Source organism: Nicotiana tomentosiformis, chromosome 6 (assembly GCF_000390325.3).
Source record: "Nicotiana tomentosiformis chromosome 6, ASM39032v3, whole genome shotgun sequence".
NCBI classification, from domain to species: Eukaryota; Viridiplantae; Streptophyta; class Magnoliopsida; order Solanales; family Solanaceae; genus Nicotiana; species Nicotiana tomentosiformis.
In genome coordinates this window covers 92,445-115,867 of record NC_090817.1, presented here as the reverse complement: position 1 = coordinate 115,867, position 23,423 = coordinate 92,445, and positions in this window count along the sequence as shown.

Below are 23,423 nucleotides of genomic sequence, written 5' to 3'. Positions count from 1 at the left end.
TACGCTGGTTTATCGGTACATTTTCATTGTATATTCTGAATTGGTCTCGCTGTGTAGAATTATGTGAACTTTCATGACGTGCAAGTTTCCTATTTGTTTCGGTTTGGTGTTTAAGTATTGTGAAGGGTTTCCGTTATTTGAATTATGAATTTATTGTGTATACTAAGCACTTGATATTGATATGGTGGGATCGGGTTACACGCCGCAACAGGTGGAATAAGGGTGATATATGAGGAGGAATAAGGGTGAATCAATATTGTACGGTGGGATCGGGTTGCACACCGCAACATGTATAATAAGAGTGGATTGTTTGGTAGCATAAGGGTGAACTATGATTGTGTTTATTGTGATATGGTGGGATCGAGTTGCACATCGCAACACTTTTATTTATATTCACTGTTGTTTATGCTATTATGAGGAAATAAGGGAGGAATATGAGATGTACGGTGGGATTGGGTTGCGCGCCGCAACAACCCATGTGTTTATGTTTCCCTAAGCTGTGTTAGCCTTACGGTATTCTCCATTTCACTTAAGGATTGGTAATTTCTGAACGATGTTGACTTATATCTGAGAGTTGTTGTTATTTCTTGCAAATTACTTCTTTATTCTATCATGTCTTCTTTTTGTTATTTTTATCATATATACTACGTACATACTGTAGAGTGAGTGACTCGTTGTAGTCTCGTCACTACTTCGTCTGCACTCTGCACTTTTTGTGCATATTTTGGTATTGGTCCAGGCTGATCGTGAGGTTAGTTGCTGGATTCATACGACAGGAGACCCAAGGTAGATATGCCGGCGTCCGCGAACCTTGGAGTCCCTTTTCTAGACATTGCACTTTACTGTTTCTTTCCTTTCAAAAATAGTTGTATTTCTTTTCAGACATTTACTTGTAGTAAAATCTTAGAAGTTCGTGGATTGTGACTCCAGATACGGGTAGTAGTGTATATATTGAGGTTGTTATAAATTTTCGCACTTATTTTAACGCGTTATAGCTTAGCTATTGTTATTTACTGAAATGTATAAGAATTTGGTATGATGATTCTCTAGTGTTGGCTTGTCTAGCAAGTGAAATGTTAAGCGCCATCACGGTCCCGACGGTAGAAATTCTGGGTCGTGACATATGCACCGCCAGTATCTAGTGTACCTCCTGCACGGATTGCTTTTGGCGGTCAGTCCAGCCGACCTGGCCCGAGCCAGTCACAGCAGTCACGATCTACGAGTGCTTGTTTTGAGTGTGGCAACACTCTCCATATGGTGAGGGATTGCCCAGACTTAGGAGGGGTGCACCTCCATAGACTTCTTAGTCACATAGTGCTCCACCGGGTCCTTAGGCTATGATTAAAGTACCAGCTACCGCCCCACCTGCTCAGCCAGCTCGAGGTGGAGGTCAGGTAGGTCGAGGTCGCCCTAGAGGGGGAGGTCAGGCCAGATATTATGCTCTTCTTGATCGTACAGAGCCAGTTTCTTTCGACTTTATCATTACAGGTATTGTTCCGGTCTGTCATAGAGATGCATCGATTTTATTTGACCCAGGCTCCACTTATTCCTATGTGTCAGTATCCATATTTGGGCGTAGGCCGTGATTCTTTGAGTTCTGTTATTTTTGTGTCTACACCTGTGGGAGATTCTATTGTTGTTGACCGTATGTATCAGTCGTGTTTGGTTATTCTTAGTGGTTTTGAGACCAGAGTCGATTTATTATAGCTCAGCATAATAGACTTTGATATTATTTTGGGCATGGACTTGTTGTCGCCCTATTATGCTATGCTTGATTGTCACGCCAAATTCGTGACGTTGGTTATGCTAGGATTACCGCAATTAGAACGGAGAGGTACCTTAAAGTATACTCCCAGCAAAGTTATTTCATTTCGTATAGCTCAATGAATGGCTGAGAAGGGGTGTGACGCGTATCTAGCTTATGTGAGAGATGTTAGTATTGATACCCCAACAGTTGAGTCAGTCCCAGTAGTGAGGGATTTTCCAAATGTATTTCCAGCTGATCTTCCGGGCATGCCGCCCGAAGAAAGATTGAGATAACATCTTCCTCATTTGGCCAGTTTCCTAACACCATCACTAAGATACTTGATTCTGCCACAGATGCCACATGGCCTTGTACTTCTATTGTACCACTTGATCAGGGACCTCTCACACTCAGGTATATCTATCGCCATGTCTATGACATGGAGACACAGGTCCGCCAGCTTATAGCTGGTCTCCCTTATAGACCGTCTGGAGAAAGCACATCTGCAGGTCCAGCTGGCCAAGGAAAGGGTCCAACTTTGTCAGATCTTGCTAAGGAGCAGCAGGCCATTAAAGCCATATTGGGTAAGATTGAGCGGAGACAGCGAAAGCAAAGAGAACATGAAAATAAGAGAAGCAAGTTCTTGACAAATATGTACACCTTGAGGAAGTTTTGTGGATCAGATGACGACAACGAGGATGACTTGGAGATCTCAGTTCCCAGTACCTCCAGCTCGAAATGATACCATTCAGGGAGCACCTCTTTCATTTTAGCTTGTTTTGTTTAGTTGCATTGGGGAAAATGCAATACTTTAGGTTGGGGTGGCTCATATATGATGGATGTATGTGGAGCATGATCATTTTTTGCGAACTTGTGTAGATTGGTTGACATTTGTAGTTTATTAGTAATATTTTGTAGTTTAATTCTAGCATGTTAGCATTAGCATTTTCTTGTTAGTTTTTATTTTTCATAGTAGTATTAATGAAACTCCTTGGTTTTTCTTTATACCGCGGTTCTTTTCCAAGGAATTAATTTGTATTGAACCGGATGACTTTTTCCTATGATGGATGGCGTGACAACTTTCTTAAGGGATTAATATTGTTTAGTTCTTTCCTTTTTTTTAGGTAAATATTTTTTTCTATTTAATTTAATAGCTAGTAGTGAATAAATTAGTTATTGGGTGTGATCTTTTGTCCACAAACCAATGTGTGGCTTGTGTGGTACCAACATGATTTAAACTGTAGCATATAAAGTTTTGATCTTTAAAATGAAAAATGATTGAAGTTATAATCCTTGTTGTGATTTTTAGGTTCTATTTTTGGCTCTTTGATTCATTAAATAGCCTTCTAGGCTATATGTGATTTTCTTTGGCTCATTAGTGTTAATTAGATTTTGGATTTATATGTCACTCGAGTTTGCATGTGCCATGTGTGGTAAGATTTGTATGAGTTCTTTTGCATTATTTGTAGTCTAGAACTTTCCCGGAATGTGCTTCAAGGCAAAATCCTAGACTAACTTGGTTTAAAAAATGATGTTAGGCCCTCCTTGGACCGTGATTGTGCCTTAAATTTTCTACCCTTGCATATTTTTCCTAATCAACCCCTTTTGAGCATTTAAACTTTTTCTTTGGCAACCATGTTACAAGATTTAACCCTTTGTTCTTTATTGACCTATTTTTGAAACCCTACATGCCTAAGTACTTTGAAAGTGTAAACATAGGCTAAAAGCTTAAGTTTGGGAGTGAAGGTTGGAAAAGTTGTGATGTGGAAGTTGCTTAAAAGGTGAAAGGTAATAATAAAAAAAATAATGAGTAAGAAAGAAGAAAACAAGGAAGGAAAAATAAGGAGTTGTGAATAAAGGGAAGATTAAGTGTGGAATGAAAAGTGAAGAAAGGATGGAAAATATTTTTGAAGGAAGTGTGCTTTAATTGTTGTAAATTGTAGTGCTTAGGGAGGTTTTGAGTCACTCTTATCCAAATTGTGCCCTACCTTAACCAAAACTACATTACAAATCCTTTAAGTCGTACTTGATTTTGAACTAGTGTGTCTACATTAGTGGAGAAATACATGAAAGGCAAGCCTATGGCACTACTTTTGTACATTTGAATATCTTTGTGAGAGTGAGAGTTAATTCTTTCCATTTAATACCCTATATGTGTTTAAATTACAATTTATAAGTTCGGATTCTCTCTTAAGTGTGAGGGCACATGAAAATTTTGAGTTGTGAACTTAATCCAATCTCCAATTGGGAAGAATGAACAAAAGAAAATTGTTTGTGATAATGAGGCAAATTTTGAAGCTTTAGTGTCATGACTTGGTTGCCACTTTGATTAATGTGGTGTTTGAGCACTTGAATTGAAATGAAATTTGTGAGAAGTTGGTGATTCATATGCTTTAGATTAATTATTGGTACCAATCAAAGTCACTAGATTGTGTTTAATCTGAACCTTTTTTACTTGAAATGATGTTTGGTATGCCATTGAGCTTAATTGATGATTTGTTTTAAGGATGTTCTTAGTTTTTAAATTGCTTGAGGACAAGAAATAGTTTAAGTTTGTGGGTTTGATAAGTTGGTATTTCACCAACTTATCTCTTCTTGATACTTAGGCTTTTGGATGATTTTGTTGAGAAACTAAGGCATTTATTGAGGTTTATTGGCATATTTCAGGTATCAAGTGATTTAGAAGAGATACGGAAGAAACCAAGTCAAAATGTGCTAAATTGAGGAAAAATGACTATTGCCGGATAATGCTCTTCGCGATCGCGAACATTGACATGCGATCGCGGAAGGCCAGGAAATAATACATCGCGAACGTAGGGCAAAATCTGTGAACGCGAAGAAGAGGCTGGTCAACTGCTCCCAAGTGCTCTATGCGAACGCGTGATCTGGTCTGCGATCGCAATGCTTTACAGCATAACTCTTCGCGATCGCATGCCTCTTTTCGCGATCGCGATTGACAAATCTGGGAAGAAATCTGGGCAGTTATGAAATTTTATAATTTTGACCCCAAACCATTTAATACACGACCTAGCTTATTTGTAAAACATCTTTGGCTTATTTTTCAGTTCCTAGACTAGAGAAGACAAGTTTTGGAGTTAGGGTTCTTGCACACACACTTGGGTCTTGAAGATTTGAAGCTTTTGGTTGAGAATTTGTTACCCTTTTATGTTCATTTCTTCATTTCCTTGCTTTGTATTGTATATCTAAGTGTGCAGTATTTATTCCAACACTTGAATCTTGTTTATGGAAATATTCATATTTAAAGTATGGATTAAATATCTTGTTGTGTTTATGTATTGAACGATTTTTATTTATTATGAAGTGAGTTATTGTTTCTTTAATTATTCTTGTTCCTTAATGTTTCCAAAGGGATTAGCTAACCCTAGGACTCGCCCATTAACCTCGAATTAATTTTGGGAAAGATTATTTAGGGTTAGAAAAGATTAATTAACAAGAACTTGAGGCTCTAACCCTCACTTTATAGATTCTACCTAGGGATAGGATTGAACTACTTGCAGCCATATCCGGGTGTGCTTAATCTCTTAATTGTTTTAGGGATAATTCAAATAGGAAGTCTTGTTAGTCTTTGGAAAAAGCTAATATAGAATTATTGCCCGAGGCTAATTAACATAAACTCGCTCATATTTATAAAATCGTGAAATACATTGGATCGTTACTTGAGTGTAATTCCCAGTGCATCCATACTTGTAGCCATTGATCATTTTATTTGCTTTCTAGGTTAGTTTATATTTTCGCATTTAGCTATAATATTTTCACAATCATATTTTAAGTGTTTGGCTTAGCATAATAAGTTATAGTTCTCTTACACGCCTAATCGCCTACATATTATTCTTTGTGAGATTCGACCCCGACTCATAGTTGGATAAATTATACTGCATGCGACCATGTCCATTTACTTTTTAGTAGTGGATTTGGACGTCATCAGTAGGTGCGACCACCTGATCACAGAAGCGGTCCAAGTCACCTTAAATCATTTCTGCACCTGCAATGGAATTTGTTCGAATTTTAATATCGGATTTGGATAATTTTGGTACGAGTGAACTCGTGAGTGAATGAGTGTTCATATTTTGTGACTTTTACCCGATTCTGAGATGTGGGCCCGGGTCGACTTTTTAGGACGATTTTCAAAATTTTTGTTAAAGTCTTGATTTCATTAATTAGATTAGTCTATTATAGTTATTTTTATGGCATGTAATTAATTTTGGCTAGATTTGGGCCATTCAGAGTCGGATAATTGATGAAAGGGAATTCTTACTAATTGATTGAGCTTGGTTCGAGGTAAATGGCTTGCCTAACCTTGTGTGGGGGAAATTCCCTTAGGATTTGGTACTAATGTGATATGTGAGCGTCGTGTGCGTGAGGTGACGAGTGCGTACACAGGCTATTTGTTGTAAAATCCGATTGTTTACTGAGTAGTAACTTGTTTTCACTCTTAATTGAGTTATATCAATATGTGTTATTATCCAGCTTAGTCTAATATCGCATGTCTACGTGCTTTAACTGTTTATTTGAACTTTGTCCAGCATGCCTAGTTGATTTTCTGTTTTTTCTTGTTCTTTATCAGTCTTAACTGTAGAATTCTTGTTGTTAACTGTGGTATTTATCGTTTTGAGTTGTGTTAACTTTTGATACTACGGGGCGGTTCCTCGGGAGTTCTCCGTGCACATTTACTTTTGAGACTACGAGGCGGTATCTCGGGAGTTCTCCATGCATATTTACTTTTGAGACTACGAGGCGGTACCTCAGGAGTTCTCCCTGCACATTTACTTTTGAGACTACAAGGTGGTACCTCGGGAGTTCTCTATGTATATTTACTTTTGAAACTACGAGGAGGTAGCTCGGGAGTTCTCACTGCATATTTATTTTGGGACTACGAGACGGTATCTCGGGAGATTCCCTGTTGTTTATCCTTGTGTGTTGTATTGTTATTTCGATGTGTTTTCCTTTTGTTAGATTTCAGTCTCTTATTATACTGTTATATTCTCTTACTTTATTTATTATATACTAGTGGGTCTGACCTGACCTCGTCACTACTCTACCGAGGTTAGGCTTGGCACTTACTGGGTACCGTTGTGGTGTACTCATGCTATTCTTTTGCACATATTTTGTGTGCAGATCCAGGTACTTTTTATCAGCACCGCTATTAGCTGAGAGTGATTGCTGTTGTACGAAGACTTCAAGGTACATATGTCGTGTCCACACACCTCGGAGTCCCCCTCTATTCTCTCATATGTCATTTACCTTCCGTACTTCTTTTATTAGACTCTGGTGTATATAGATACGAGTTTCCTTCTGTAGCTTGTGACTTATGATGTTTCAGGTTTTGGGAATAACGTGTATTACTAGAGTGTTGGTTATTGTACATGCCGAGCGGCATTGTTATCAGTTATTTAGTTATCTATTGCAGTTAGTTGTTAAGTTTTCCTTCCATTTTGATTATTTTCGCATTTTGTTAGGCTTACCTAGTCGTAGAGACTAGGTGCCGTCACGACGTCTTACGGAGGGAGAACTGGGTCGTGACATTGTTCTTGTTGAATTCTTTTTGTAGAGTGAAGAAATTGGAAGTTGTTGAGGGACTATATCCCTATAGTCCTGCAGAAAAGTTGGAAAATACTACATAAATCACAAGAGGTTGAGCTCGAGTAATTTTCATTAACATAATAATAACATTATTGTCCCTTGTGTTGCACAATTTTCAGGTCATTCAGGGAATGTATTCTGATGGGGAGGTGGCAAAAAACAAAATATGAGCAACTTCATGTTTGCAGTCAGAACAGTTATTATCTGAATTATCTTGAGACAAGCAAGTGTGTCACTGACAAGGTAATTGTGTACTCTTTTAGACAGATCGTTTTGGAATCTGTTTAGTTAAATTCATAATTATGCAATTAATTATTCTTTATTGCAGATTGTTGATGATTTTTAGAAATTTTGTGTCAGCATTTCGCAGATTCCTATTTCTACGGCATCCTTAATGCTGTATTTTGAATCCAATTTTCTTCATAAATTTCCTTAGACATGTACATCATACATGTAATGTAAATTCCTATCTTTTGTTCCAGCAATTAATTATAAAAGGCTACTCGCCATCGGTAAAAGATTTTCAAAAACATCGGAAACATAATTGCAACCACAGAAAGGTAAGGAACATAGCCTAAGGTTAAGACGACAATGTCAAAGCATGAGTATAACTAACATAATTATTATTTTTGTTTCATCAAGATCTTTCTACCAATGCTTGTTAAGAATCACTTCGTTGGGGTATGTGCGGACCTGGACAAGATGAATATTTATTTTTTTGATTCCATAGATGGATACCTGAAAAGTCATAATCCATTGATTTTCTTGCTGGTATGTATTCAGTTATTTATTTAAGTACCAATTATTTGAAATAGTCATACTGACATTATATTTTCAGACTAAATTATTGTCCATGGGTGCTGAGAAAATCGATATAATCAACTTTAAAGATATCCGGCGCCAGAATGATTCTTCAAGTCGTGGAATTTTCCTTTGCAAGTACTTTGAGTATTTTGCAGAGGTAAGAACAAATTCCTTTCGATCAGTTTAGTAGTGAAAGGCTGAAAAGCTCATTTATATGCTTCTAAGAAATATTTTCGAGGACACTTCTCTTAGTAATTTCTTGAGATTCATTAAACTTATTTTTTTTCTACTGAGCAAAACAAATCAATGCAATTTAAATCAAAAGAAAGCATAAATCCCGGAAAAACTCACATAATTTGATAAGATCCAAGATGAAAGGGCTCTTACAGAAGAGGAAGTTTTAGACAAAGCACAATGGTCTATGGAATTTGATGAAGTGGCAAGGTTTGAGGAAGAAGCATGGAGACAGAGGTCCAGAACTTTATGGTTAAAGCAGGAGGATCAAAACACTAAGTTTTTCCACAAAATGGCAAATGAACATAAATGATACAACTCTATTGACAAGTTGGAGGTTAATGAGGTTGAAATAACTGATCCAGAACATATTGTAGAAGTGATTAATTTCTACAAGAACCTGTATCAGGAAGCAGAAGCATGGAGGCCAGAGTTTCAATTTCAAAATGGGGTCACAATCACTAATGAGGAGCATTTGTTAATGCAAAGATCATTTGAAGAAGAAGTACTAGATTGTGCTAAAATGTGTGCAAATGACAATGCCCCAGGCCCTGATGAACTCCCCTTGGGTTTTTTCCCAATCCTGCTGGGAGATAGACAGATAGTTAAGATGTTATGAAAACAGTGCAGAATTTCCATTCAGTTAGGTACTTTGGAAAGAGTTTTAATGCAACTTATGTTGCATTGATTCCAAAGAAAAGTGGGTAGTTAATTTGAGGAACTTAAGGCCTATTAGCCCGACCGGCAGTGTGTATAAGATTATTTCTAACATCTTGGCAGAAACGCTCAAAAGATGATTTGGAAACTGGTTGGTAGGCACCAAATGGCATTTATAAAGAACATGCAGATTATGGATGCAACCGTAATTGCATCAGAATGTTTGGACTCTACGCTCAAAGGGTCAGTTCCGGGAGTTCTATGGAAACTAGATATTGAGAAAGGTCTATGACCGTGTAATTTGGGAATTCTTGCTCAGCATCGTAAGACATATGGGCTTTGGTACAAAATAGATCAATTGGATCAAATTTTGTGTTAGCACTATCTGATTTTCAATTCTAGTCAGTGGATCTCCTGAGGATTTCTTATCCTCCTAAAGAGAATTAAGAAAGGAGATCCTCTGTCATCATTTCTCTTCATTTTGGTGATGGATAGTGAGATGATAAGGTTGGCAAATATTCAAGGGTGGTTGAAAGGATTTAGATTAACAAGCAGACACGAGACAGTTGGAAATCTCACACCTTCTTTATGTTGATGACAACCTTGTTCTTTGTGAAGCATCAGTTTCTCAAATAAGGTTTGTCAGGTTGACACTTATTTATTTTGAAGCAGTCTCTGGGTTGAAGGTCAACTGGAGGAAAAGTAGTTTGATTCCCATGGGGAATGTTCTGGAAATGCAGAGTTTGGCTATAGTGTTGGGGTGTAATGTTAAGGGGTTAATTTTAGTGATGGTTGTTGAATTTCATTAAAGTCGTTCAACTATTTTTTGTCGCTTAAAAGTAATTAAACTAACTCTACTGAAGCTAAAATACTACTGTATCCAATTCACATAACATATTTATAATTTTCTAGCATAACATATAAATATATCATAAGCAGATAATAATTTAATTTCACAAACTACCATTCCATTAATTTCAAAATGTTGCTTATTAAGCAACACTAGCATACAAATAACATGCTTAGTAAGTAACACGTGCAATTAAAGTGCATAATAAAAATTGTCAATAGAGGAGGAATTCATATTTTTCTTCAAAAAGTTCAGAACTCTGTTTTCCTAGAAACCCTCAAGTGCTAAAGAGGGATGTGGTTGACACTGGTAAGAGCTATTCTATGTGCACGTTTTTTTACCTATTGAAACCTATTTGGGTTTTGGGTCGAATCATATTAAGGGCGACATGTATCAAAAGTGGGTATGACCCATTTAAGCTTATGTGATATTTATTTATAGATTTTTCTTATTAAATTTTATGTCATGTCATATTTATGGTAGGGATTTGAGACAAAACGATTTTTAAGTGACAATGATAAAGTTTAGTTACTTTTAAGTGACAAAAAATAATTGAATAACTTAAAGATAGTTCAATAACCATTAGTGGAATTAACCCTAAAATTATGGTAAGTATTCCTTATCCTATATTGATTATATTTCATGATTCCATACTCATTTACATCATGAATCCGTGAATTTATGGAAGAAAATCCAAATTTTTATAAAATCTTCCAAAAATATAAAATGAAGATTTGAAGGTCAATCTGGTATCGGAATTCGATAATTTTTGTATGGTTGAACTCGTCTCGGAACGGGTGTTCATATTTCGTAAGTTTTTTTGAGATTCTAGATTCGAGACGTGGGTCCCACTGTTGATTTTTGAGATGAATTTCGGGTTTGAATTCGGAAAATTAGTAAATTCATATGGAATTAATTTTTACGATTTGTATTGAGAATATTGAATTGTTTATGACTAGATTTGTGGATTTCAAACTTGAATTCGTGAGGCAAAGGTTTATTGAAATCTTGAATCTGTTTGCAAAGCGAGGTAAGTGTCGTGATTAACCTTGACTCGAGGGAATAGAACCCTTGAATTATTTGTTATGTGAAATTCATGTGAACGACGTATATGTGAGGTGACGAGTGTCTATACGTCGTCAAATTAATTGGTTTCCTAATTATTTAAAAATCATAAATTATTTTAAATCATGAATTAATTATTATATTAATTATTTATCTCATATTCCTTGCTCAATATTTTGCCTTGAATCCATGCTATAATTATTACATATTTATTTAACTTAAGTGGTTAAATTACTACTTGACATGTAGTATATTAGAACTTAAATTGCCTATTTTCTCCTTGATTTCCACAATTAATTGCTACTTGTCATTACTTGTCCCTAAATAAGTTATAAATATTGTGTGCACTGTTATCTAACAATTTCTAACTGAATGTGGTATTTATTGGAGTATTTTATTATATTTAAGAGTTGTTAAATTATATTATTGGAGTGGGTTGCACGCCGCAACGGAAATGAAAATAAATATATTGGGGGATCGGGTTGCACATCGCAACGGATTATATTTTAAGTTTATATTGCTGGAGCGGTTGCACGCCGCAATATAAATTTATTGAAGAATTATATTGTTGGTGCGGTTTGCACGCCGCAATGAAAATTAATTGAAATAATAATTGGTTATGACTACCGAGTAATAATAATTGGTTATGACTCCTTAGTTGGCTTCAACTATTGAAATGAGTTACCTGTTTTATTTCTATTATTGTTGTTGTTGTTATTATTATTATGGCGTACATGTTAATGTAAGTGACTTGCCTTAGCCTCGTCACTACTTCGTCGAGGTTAGACTCGACACTTACTGGGTACATGAGGTCGGTTGTACTCATACTACACTTTGCACTTCTTGTGCAGATTTCTGAGTTGGTCCTAGCGGCGTACTGTAGATTGTGCTCGGATTCAGTTACCAATGGAGACTTGAGGTATATGTCACGACCCAAAATCCCACCACAGGCGTCGTGATGGCACCTAGTCTCTAAGACTAGGTAAGCCGATTTCTATCATATTTTAAAGCCATTTGTTTTTAATTAAATAAGTAACCAAAACTAACAACGGAATAAATATGAATATGCAACCTCCCAAGACTGGTAGTATTGAGTCACGAACTCTAACTGAATACGTGGAATGATCACGAGTACCGAATATACAATACTGTTTGATTAAAAATTAACAGTACAGTGAAATGAAAAGACTCCAAGGGACTGCGACGACCAAGCAGCTCTACCTTGAATCCTTACGATCCCTCTTTAACTCTGCTCAAGTACGATATCTCCAATACCTGGTTCTGCACAAAAATATGCAGAAGTATAGTATGAGTACACCATGGTCGGTACCCAGTAAGTATCAAGACTAACCTCAATGGAGTAGAGACGAGGCACAGTCAAGATACTCACTAGTCTAATAACCTGTGCAATATAACATGCAAAAATAATAGAAAATAAATAGCAGTAATAGCAATATCAATCAACTAGTGATTTAAACAGCAAGGTAATGGTAACACCATAAATATTGTTCAAACGAGTAATAAACACAGGTACAACCAATTAATCAGGTCCTTCAAAATATACATCTTTTATCTAAGTTATTCAATAAAAATCTCTGGAATATAATCCTTTTCAATAAATATATTTTCGAATATAATTCTTTCAAGTAAATATCTTTCGAATATAATTCTTTCAAATAAATATCTTTTGAATGTAATTCTTTCCGGTAAATATCTTTCAAATATACTTATTTCAAGTAAATATCTTTATAATATAATTATTTCAAATAAATATCTTTCTAATATAATTCTTTCGAATAAATATCTTTCAAATATACTTCTCTCAAGTAAATATCTTTATAATATAACTATTTCAAATAAATATCTTTCTAATATAATTCTTTTGAATAAATATATTTCAAATATACTTCTCTCAAATTATATCTTTATAATATAATTCTTTCAAATAAATATCTGTCTAATATAATTCTTTCGAATAAAAGTCATCATGTGACGCCTCATTTAACTTTCATGACGTGAAGAATACATTCAACATATCACATCAAATGGCACGGCAATACCTTCGTGCACTTAGCTCATTCTCACCCGATATATATATATATATATATATATATATATATATATATATATATATCTATTTGATTCAAATCAATTGACTCGGCAACACCCTTCGTTCATTTATATCTTCCTCACTGTGAATACATATAATAGTACCAACTAGGTGGGAGAAATACCAATAACAATAAAAGAAATAAAGTGGAGGCACGCATGAAGCAACAACGACTACAAGTCACACAGAAAACATAGGTGCACAATAATATCTCAAGATTAAGGCATGAATGTATACACAACAAAACGATATCACAATATAATGTATGTCTCTCACCCTCGCCTGCACGGAAACACCCTTTGTGCCATTAATATATGATAACATAAAAATAATTGCACGGCATCACCCTTCGTGCTTTTACTCTCATCCTCACCTGATAATATAAATGAAATAGCATGGCATCACCCTTCGTGCTTTACACTCTCAATGGCATGGTATCACCATTTATGCTTTACACTCTCAAATGGCACAACATCACCTTTCGTGCTTTACACTCTCAAATTGCACGGCATCACCCTTCGTGCTTTACACTCTCAAATGGCATGGCATCACCCTTCGTGCTTTACGCTTTTCCTTACCAAGCACATGTATATCATTAACAAGCAAGGTAGGAAGCATAAATAACATCAATGAGAGTGTTTAAACCACAACACTGACCACAACCAAATTCCAAATATGTAGCAGAATTAATAAATTTGTCAACAAATAGCCCAAGGCTCCACACAACGTATAATAAATCTCAAAACAATCAACAGAGGTGAAACATACTTAGTATAGGGCAACACCTTCATTATTCGAATTTCTTGATAATTATATTAACTCATCAATTTAAACTTATTAATAAATATTTGAATATAAGGGTTCCATCATGGAGTTAATTTCAAGAAAATATCAAATCAATAAACACACGGAATTCACGTAAAATTCAAGTGACAATAACACTAAATTTATTATATAAAATACAAATTTGACAAATAAGGAACGAGGCGTGATAATTCAAGGATTTACTAATGCCAACAATTATCTAATTTAATACATAAGAATGCCTAAAACTTTAAACCAAGAAAGTTTGCACATATAAGTCTCAGTACGTACTCGTCACCTCGCGTACTCGGCATTACATTTCACAAATGGCGCATAAGACTCGGTGCCTAAGGGGTAATTCCCCCACTCGAGGTTAAGTAAGACACTTACCTTTTTGAAGTTATGCCGATATTCCAAAATTGTATCCTTTCTTGAATTGACCTCCAGACCACCCAAATCTATCCAAATTAATTGTATAATTCCATTAAAATTCATCGAAAATAATTCCAGATTATAATATGTCGACTTAAAAATTTATTCCAAAAAGTCAATAAAAGTCAACGCATGACTCGCCCCTCGGAACCCGATATAATTTTCATGAAATCCGAACACCCATTCCGATACGAGTTCAACCATACTAATTTTATCAAATTCCGATAACAACTCTCCAAATCTTAAATTTTCGGTTTTGGAAGATTTTGCATAAATCTTGATTTCTTCCATTTAAATCCGAAATAAATGATAAATATAACCATATAATAATGAAGTATAATCACTTAAGGATACAGAATGCTTACCCGGATCCATATGGTTAAAATCGCCTAAAATTCGCTTCAATCTGAGATCCACAGCTCCAAATATGTTAAAAATGGTTGAAATCTCAAAATATAGCTAGTGCCCCGGTATTTACTCATCGCGATCGAGGAAAATGCTTCTTGATCCTGAAGCACAAAATTTTCAGTCCCAAAATTGCTCTTCGCGATCGCGGAAAACCATTCGCGAAGAACAAACTCCCCAACTCTTCCGGACAGCCTCTAGTACAATAGTCATAATGTTTTGTACAAAACTCCAAATGATGAATGGTTTAAATTTCCGAAAACTATATTCCAAGGAATATAAGTTTTATTTGTTACTCATCTCCCAATTCTTTATATATTTCGAGATATAAGCTTCCAAAGTCATCCCTATGCAACATAGATTTCCAAACTCTTCGCAGATAGCCTGTAGTATATCTATCATAACGTTTTGTACACAACTCCAAATGAAAAATGGTTTACCTTTCCGAAAATGATACATAAAGGTCTACAACTTTAGTTTTCGGATCAACTCCAAATTCCTTATAGATTGTGAGATATAAGCTTCCAAAGTCGGGTCAGTGCAGCAAAGTATTTCCTCTACACGATTGCGAAAGGCCTTCCGCGATCGCGATTCATTGTCCATTTCCCCCCATTTTGTGCTTCGCGATCGCGGCCAATTCCGCCCGATCGCATAGCACATTGTTGTAGCCAAAAACTAGCAACTATAAATGGCCTAGAAATGGTCCGAAATTACCCCGAAATGCACCCGAGTACCTCGGGACCCCGTCCAATCACACCATCTAGTCCCATAACATTACGCGGACCTGCTCGAGGCCTCAAATCACATCGAACAACATCAAAATGACGAATCACACCTCAAATTAAAATCTTTGAACTTTCAAATTCTATATCTTGTGCCGAAACACATCAAATCAATTCAAAATGACTTCAAATTTTGCACACAAGTCATAATTGACATAACCGAGCTATTCAAATTTCCAAAATCGAATTCCGACCCCGATATCAAAAAGTCAACCCCCCGGTCAAACTTTTCAAAAATTCGACTTTCGCATTTCAAGTTTAATTCCACTACGGACCTCCAAATAATTTTACGGACACATTCATAAGTCCAAAATCACCCAACGGAGCTAACGGAACCGACGGAACTCCATTCCGGAGTCGTCTTCACACATTTCTAACTATGGTCAAAATTCCAAAACTTAAGCTTCTGTTTTAGGGACCAAGTGTCCCAAATCACCCTGAATCATCTGGTAACTGAATTCAACCGTGCACGCAAGTCAATACACATAATATGAAGTTGCTCAAGACCTTAAGTCGTTGAACGAGGTGTTAATTCTTAAAACAACAAGTCGGGTTGTTACATTCTCCACCTCTTTAACAAACGTTCATTCTCGAACGTGCTAAAACTCTTTTTGAGGACTTTAAATTACTAAGTGTATTCTTACACACATACTTGTGGGTGATTCTACGTTCCCACAATTTAACACGGATCCGATAACACTATCTCAATTGAGATTATTTCTTTTCTCCATTCTTATAAGCTTTAAAGCAAAATCCCTAATTCATCAATCATTTCCAAAATGCATGATTTTTACTTCGACGCACGATATTAGTCTCAACTGGCTATAACAACTCATGCCTATGCACACATCAACTTTTTTGATAGTGTTGAAATACTCCGGGGTGTTACATTCTCCCTCGCTTAGGATTATTCGTCCTTGAATGAGAAGTAGAGCCCGCCCTCAAACACATAACATAACTTTTCTTTTCTTTTGCACATAATAATCTCCCTTTTTCCCAAAAAATTTCGGCAGAGTCTCCCATATAAATGGGCCTATCCACATGCTAGAGTAACACCAAAACAACTCCTAACAACATACCCACAACCCAACCAAACACCACAATGTATATATCAATAACACTAATCTCAACATTACAAGCACCACATTATCATAATGATATCGGGACATGAAGCACATCATATGTATGCCCATCACCACATCTCTAGTCCTAGTAATTGTTCATAATCGATTACAATATCGCCAATTAACCTCGTATTAACCAAAATCTCATTTCAACTTCTCGTAACATTGATAGCAGCACGCGAGGCATGAAAACCTCATAATTATTTACCCAAATTAACGAGTCATATTTAACTCTACCCGGGAACTCACCTCGTAGGTTAAAACTCAATAATTACAGCACAATTATGGCTAAATATGCACAGAAAGATATACAAGAATTATCAAATAAGCCAATCAGGCATGACTCCCTATTAATACTATAGTACAAGTTTAAATTTCACAAAGGGAGAATTTTAAACTCATAAATATTTCACCATAAGGACCTCGTCCTTATATAACTTCCATCGTGGCTTGTAGTCCAGCTTAAATATTTCACATCATATAATATAAAAAATGCGAGGATCTCGCCCTCAACTCCGAATCACAAGTGTTGTGCACATTGTGCCAACTGAAATTTTCAATTTCCTTTCTTTCTTCTTTTCGATATATTTCGTAAACAGTTTTCATAACACGTAATGAACTCTCATCCCGGTAGGGCATATAATTCATAAAATTGAAATCAATTATTCCGAAATCACATCAAAACCCATTGTAGTGAGCAATAGAAAGTCATTTTTGGACTTATAACCCTCAATAATGAACAAAAATAAAAATGATAGACACGGGCTAACATCATCAAATCTTCAAACAGGGGTAAACACGGGAGTGGATTACAAATTCACTAATCCACCATATGTAAGGAACATGAAAGGAGTTCTCACCTCGATAATCGAAACCGAATAAAAAATAAGAATGGTGCTCCTTTTATTATAAATTAAATCATACTTGTAACTACACCATCTAGTGTATCGGCCTCAGCCAATTCATAGCAATTATATCAACGGGTCGGGCCACCACCTCTTAGGCGCCCTCTACCCGTTTGTCCTCCACCCCTAACTAGTTATGCACGTGGAGTATTAACTAGAATAAAGCGTGTAGCATGAGTGTTCAGATGAAATACACCCCTCCCAAGTCTGGGACAATTTCTCTTGATGTTCCTAGTATCACCACACTCAAAATAACCCCTATGCGGGTTCGACTGCTCACACTAAGTCTGTGCCGGATAACTGGAATAACCATTATAGGAACCCCATGCCGGTGGTGCATTAAAAGAATTTACTGGAACACCCCGAGTATTCTGAAATGTAGAATTATTAAGGACGCGGGAATACCGCAAGTCCCAGCATCATCCCATACAAATCTCATCTCTTAATCATATACAAGTTTTGGAGAACCTTTCAATACCACATAAATACATCTCATGCCAAAACTCATATAACACATGACCCCGCAATCTGATCGTTGATAGTAGACTCCCTCACTTGGTACGAAGCCATAGGACACATTCTAATGATCCACAATACTAACCTTCATCGCTCATAGGACACCGGTCATAAGACACCTCAGGCTATTTATTTGGCGCATGTCATCCTCGTGACAGTTAAACTCGCGTCCTCCAATGCCTTGGCTGCGTATGTACCCTTCGCTAAATAGAAATCCCATACGAACTACATAGTCTCTAATACCACAAACTATTTCAGTTCTACATCCACCTCGTGACCCTACCACAATTGTGATGATTAGGAAATTAATTAAACCTTCTTAAGATCATACTTATTAACCGGATGCCAGAACATGCTGCATCCCCCATGTGCACAACTGAATGATCTCTAAATACTTCCGCATCCTCGATCTGGATGACACGTTGTAACAATGGTTGAACAACTGCATCATAAACCGTTGACGCATAGTTTATACAGAGTGCGCAATTTTATACATGAGTGGATGCAAAATAATATAAGATATATGCTTCAAGCTGAATAAATATCGCACGATAAGGAATGAAAGAAGTGAATTCTTCCTACTAGCTTTGTAGCCTCTCGAAGATAAGTACAGACGTCTCCGTACCGATCTACAAGACTCTACTAAACTCGTTCGTGACTCGTACAACCTATGAACCTAGAGCTCTGATACCAACTTGTCACGACTCGAAATCCCACCACAGGCGTCGTGATGCACCTAGACTCTAAGACTAGGTAAGGTGATTTCTATCACATTTTGAAGCCATTATTTTGAATTAAATAAGTAACCAAAACTAACAACGGAATAAATATAAATATACAACTTACCAAGACTGGTAGTACTGAATCACGAACTCTAACTGAATACATGGAATGATCACGAGAATCAAATATACAATACTGTTTGATTAAAAATTAAAAGTACAATGAAATGAAAAATCTCCAAGGGACTGCGACGACCAAGCAACTCTACCTTGAATCCTTACGATCCCGCTTTAACTTTGCTCAAGTACGATATCTCCAATACCTGGTTCTGCACAAAAATATACATAAGTGTAGTATGAGTATACCACGGTCGGTACCAATTAAGTATCAAGACTAACCTCAATGGTGTAGAGACGAGGTAGAGTCAAGACACTTACTAGTCTAATAACCTGTGCAATATAGCATGCAAAAATAATAGAAAATAAATAGCAGTAATAGCATTATCAATCAACTAGTGATTTAAACAGCAAGGTAACAGGAACACCATAAATATTGTTCAAACGAGTAATAAACACATGTACAACCAATTAATCAGGTCCTTCAGAATATACATCTTTTATCTAAGTTATTCAATAAAAATATCTGGAATATAATCCTTTTCAATAAATATATTTTCGAATATAATTCTTTCAAGTAAATATCTTTCGAATGTAATTCATTCAAGTAAATATCTTTCAAATATACTTCTTTATAATGTAATTATTTCAAATAAATATCTTTTTAATAATTCTTTCGAATAAATATCTTTCAAATATACTTCTCTCAAGTAAATATCTTTATAATATAATTATTTCAAATAAATATCTTTCTAATATAATTCTTTCGAATAAATATCTTTCAAATATACTTCTCTCAAGTAAATATCTTTATAATATAATTCTTTCAAATAAATATCTTTCTAATATAATTCATTCGAATAAAAGTCACCATGTGATGCCTCATTTAACTTTCATGGCGTGAGGAATACATTCAACATATCACATCAAATGGCACGACAATACCTTCGTGCACGTAGCTCATTCTCACCCAATATATATATATATATATATATATATATATATATATATATATACATGAATCAAATCAATTGACACGACATTACCCTTCGTGCATTTATATCTTCCTCACTTTGAATACATATAGTAGTACCAACTAGGTGGGATAAATGCCAATAACAATAAAAGAATATATATATATATATATATATATATATATATATATATATATATATATATACTTGAATCAAATTAATTGGCACGGCATTACCCTTCGTGCATTTATATCTTCCTCACTTTGAATACATATAATAGTACCAACTAGGTGAGATAAATGCCAATAACAATAAAAGAAATAAAGTGGAGGCACACATGAAGCAACAACGATTACAAGTCACACAGAAAACATAGGTGCACAATAACATCTCAAGATAAAGGCATGAATGTATACACAACAAAACGATATCACAATATAATCTATGTCTCTCGCCCTCGCCTGCACGGAAACACCCTTCGTGCCATGAATATATGATAACATAAAAATAATTGCACGACATCACTCTTCGTGCTTTTACTCTCATCCTCACCTAATAATATAAATAAAATAGCATGACATCACCATTCGTGCTTTACACTCTCAATGGCACGGTATCACACTTCGTGCTTTACACTCTCAAATGGAACGGCATCACCCTTCGTGCTTTACACTCTCAAATGGCACGACATCACCCTTCGTGTTTCACACTATCAAATGGCATGGCATCACCCTTCGTGCTTTACACTCTCAAATGGCATGACATCACCCTTCGTGCTTCACACTCTCAAATGGCACGGCATCACCCTTCGTGCTTTACACTCTTCCTTACCAAGCACATGCATATCATTAACAAGCAAGGTAGGAAGCATAAATAACATCAAGAAGAGTGTTTTAAACCACAACACAATACAACAATTCATATCGCAATTTCCACTGACCACAACCAAATTCCAAATATGTAACAGAATCAATAAATTTGTCAACAAATAACCCAAGGCTCCGCACAACGTATAATAATCCTCAAAACAATCAACAGAGGTGAAACATACTCAGTATAGGGCAACACCTTCATTATTCCAAATTCTTGATAATTATATTAACTCCTCAATTTAAACTTATTAATAAATATTTGCAGATAAGGGTTCCATCATGGATTTAATTCCAAGAAAATATCAAATCAATAAACACACAGAATTCACATAAAATCCAAGTGACAATAGCACTAAATTTATTATATAAAATATAAATTTGACAAATAAAGAACGAGGCGTGATAATTCAAGGATTTACTAATGCTAACAATTTTCTAATTTAATACATAAGAATGCCTAAAAATTTAAACCAAGAAAATTTGCACATATAAGCCCGAGTACGTACTTGTCACCTCGCGTACTCGGCTTCACATTTCACAAATGGCACATAAGACTCGATGCCTAAGGGGTAATTCCCCCACTCGAGGTTAAGTAAGACACTTACTTTTTTGAAATTATGCCGATATTCCAAAATCGCATCCTTTCTTGAATTGACCTCCATACCGCCCAAATCTATCCAAATTAATTGTATAACTCCATTAAAATTTATCGAAAATAATTCCGGATAATAATATGTCGACTTAAAAATTTATTCCAAAAAGTCAACAAAAGTCAACGCGGAATCCGCTCCTCAGAACCAGATATAATTTTCATGAAATCCAAATATCCATTCCGATACGAGTTCAACCATACCAATTTTATCAAATTCTGATAACAACTCGACCCTCCAAATCTTAAATTTTCGTTTTTGGAAGATTTTGCAAAATTCTTACCTTCTTCTATTTAAATCTGAAATAAATGATGAATATAACCATATAATCATGAAGTATAATCACTTTAGGATATACAACACTTACCCCAATCCATATGGTGAAACATCGTCTCAAAAATTGCTTCAATCCGAGCTTCATAGCTCTAAATATGTTAAAAATGGCTGAAATCTCGAAATATAGCTACTGCCCCAGGTATTTACTCATCGCGATCGCGAAGCACAAAACTTTTCAGCCCCAAAATTGCTCTTCGCGATCGCGGAAAACCAATCGCGAAGAACAAACTCACCAACTCTTCCGGACAGCCTCTAGTATAATGGTCATAACCATTTGTACAAACCTCCTAATGATGAATGGTTTAACTTTCTGAAAATTAGATTCCAAGTACTATAAGTTTCTTTTGTCGCTTATCTCTCAATTCCTTATATATTTACAGATATAAGCTTCCAAAGTCAGCCCTATGTAATAGAGATTTCCAAAATCTTCGCGGACAGCCTATAGTTTATCTACCATAACTCTTTGTACATAACTCCAAATAACAAACAGTTTACCTTTATAAAAACTAGACACAAAGGGCTACAACTTTTGTTTTTGGATCATCTCCAAATTCCTTATAGATTGTGAGATATAAGTTTCCAAAATCACGTCAGTACAACAAAAACTTTCCTCTACGCGATCGCGATTCACTGGCCATTTCCCCTCATTTTGTGCTTCGCGATCGCGGCCAATTCCACGCGATCGCATAGCACACTGCTGTAGCCAAAAACCAGCAGCCATAAATGACCTAGAAATGGTCTGAAACTCACCCGAGCTCTTCGGGACCCCGTCCAATCACATCATCCAGTCCCATAACATAACATGGACCTGCTAGAGGCCTCAAATCACATTGAACAATATCAAAACGACGAATCACACCTCAAATCAAATTTTATGAACTTTGAACTTTCAAATTCTATATCTTGTGCCGAAATACATTAAATCAATTCGGAATGACGTCAAATTTTGCACACAAGTCATAATTAACATAACGAAGCTATTCAAATTTCCAAAATCGGATTCCGACCCCGCTATCAAAAAGTCACCTCCCCCGGTCAAACTTTCCAAAAATTCAACTTTCGCCATTTCAAGCTTAATTCCACTACGAACCTCCAAATAATTTTCCAGACACACTCCTAAGTCCAAAATCACCCAACGAAGCTAACAGAACCGATGGAACTCCATTCCGGAGTCGCCTTCACATATTTCTGACTATGGTCAAAATCCTAAGACTTAAACTTCCGTTTTAAGGACCAAGTATCCCAAATCACCATGTATCATCCGGTAATTGAATTCAACCACGCACGCAAGTCAATACACATAATATGAAGTTGCTCAAGACCTTAAGTCATTGAACGGGGCATTAATTATTAAAATGACAAGTCGGGTCGTTACAGTATAGCTGTCTGGCGTTCACAACTCTAAAGTTCCCTTCTACTTTATTTTGGCTATGTGTGTTTCTTCCAGACAATTTTATTTTTATTTAGACCCTTATTTGTATTATTCTAGAAGCTTGTGTACTTATAACTCCATTTCCGAGATGGTATTTAGACATTGCAATTAATATGGATCGTTAACTCTATTTCAGACTTTATTTCCGCATTTGTTTATTTGTTATTAATAAATTTAATTTTTTTAACATGGATACTATTATTCTAATGTTGGCTTGCCTATCAAGTAAAATATTAGGCATCATCACGGTCCCGAAAGTGGAAATTTTGGGTCGTGACACCGGGAGC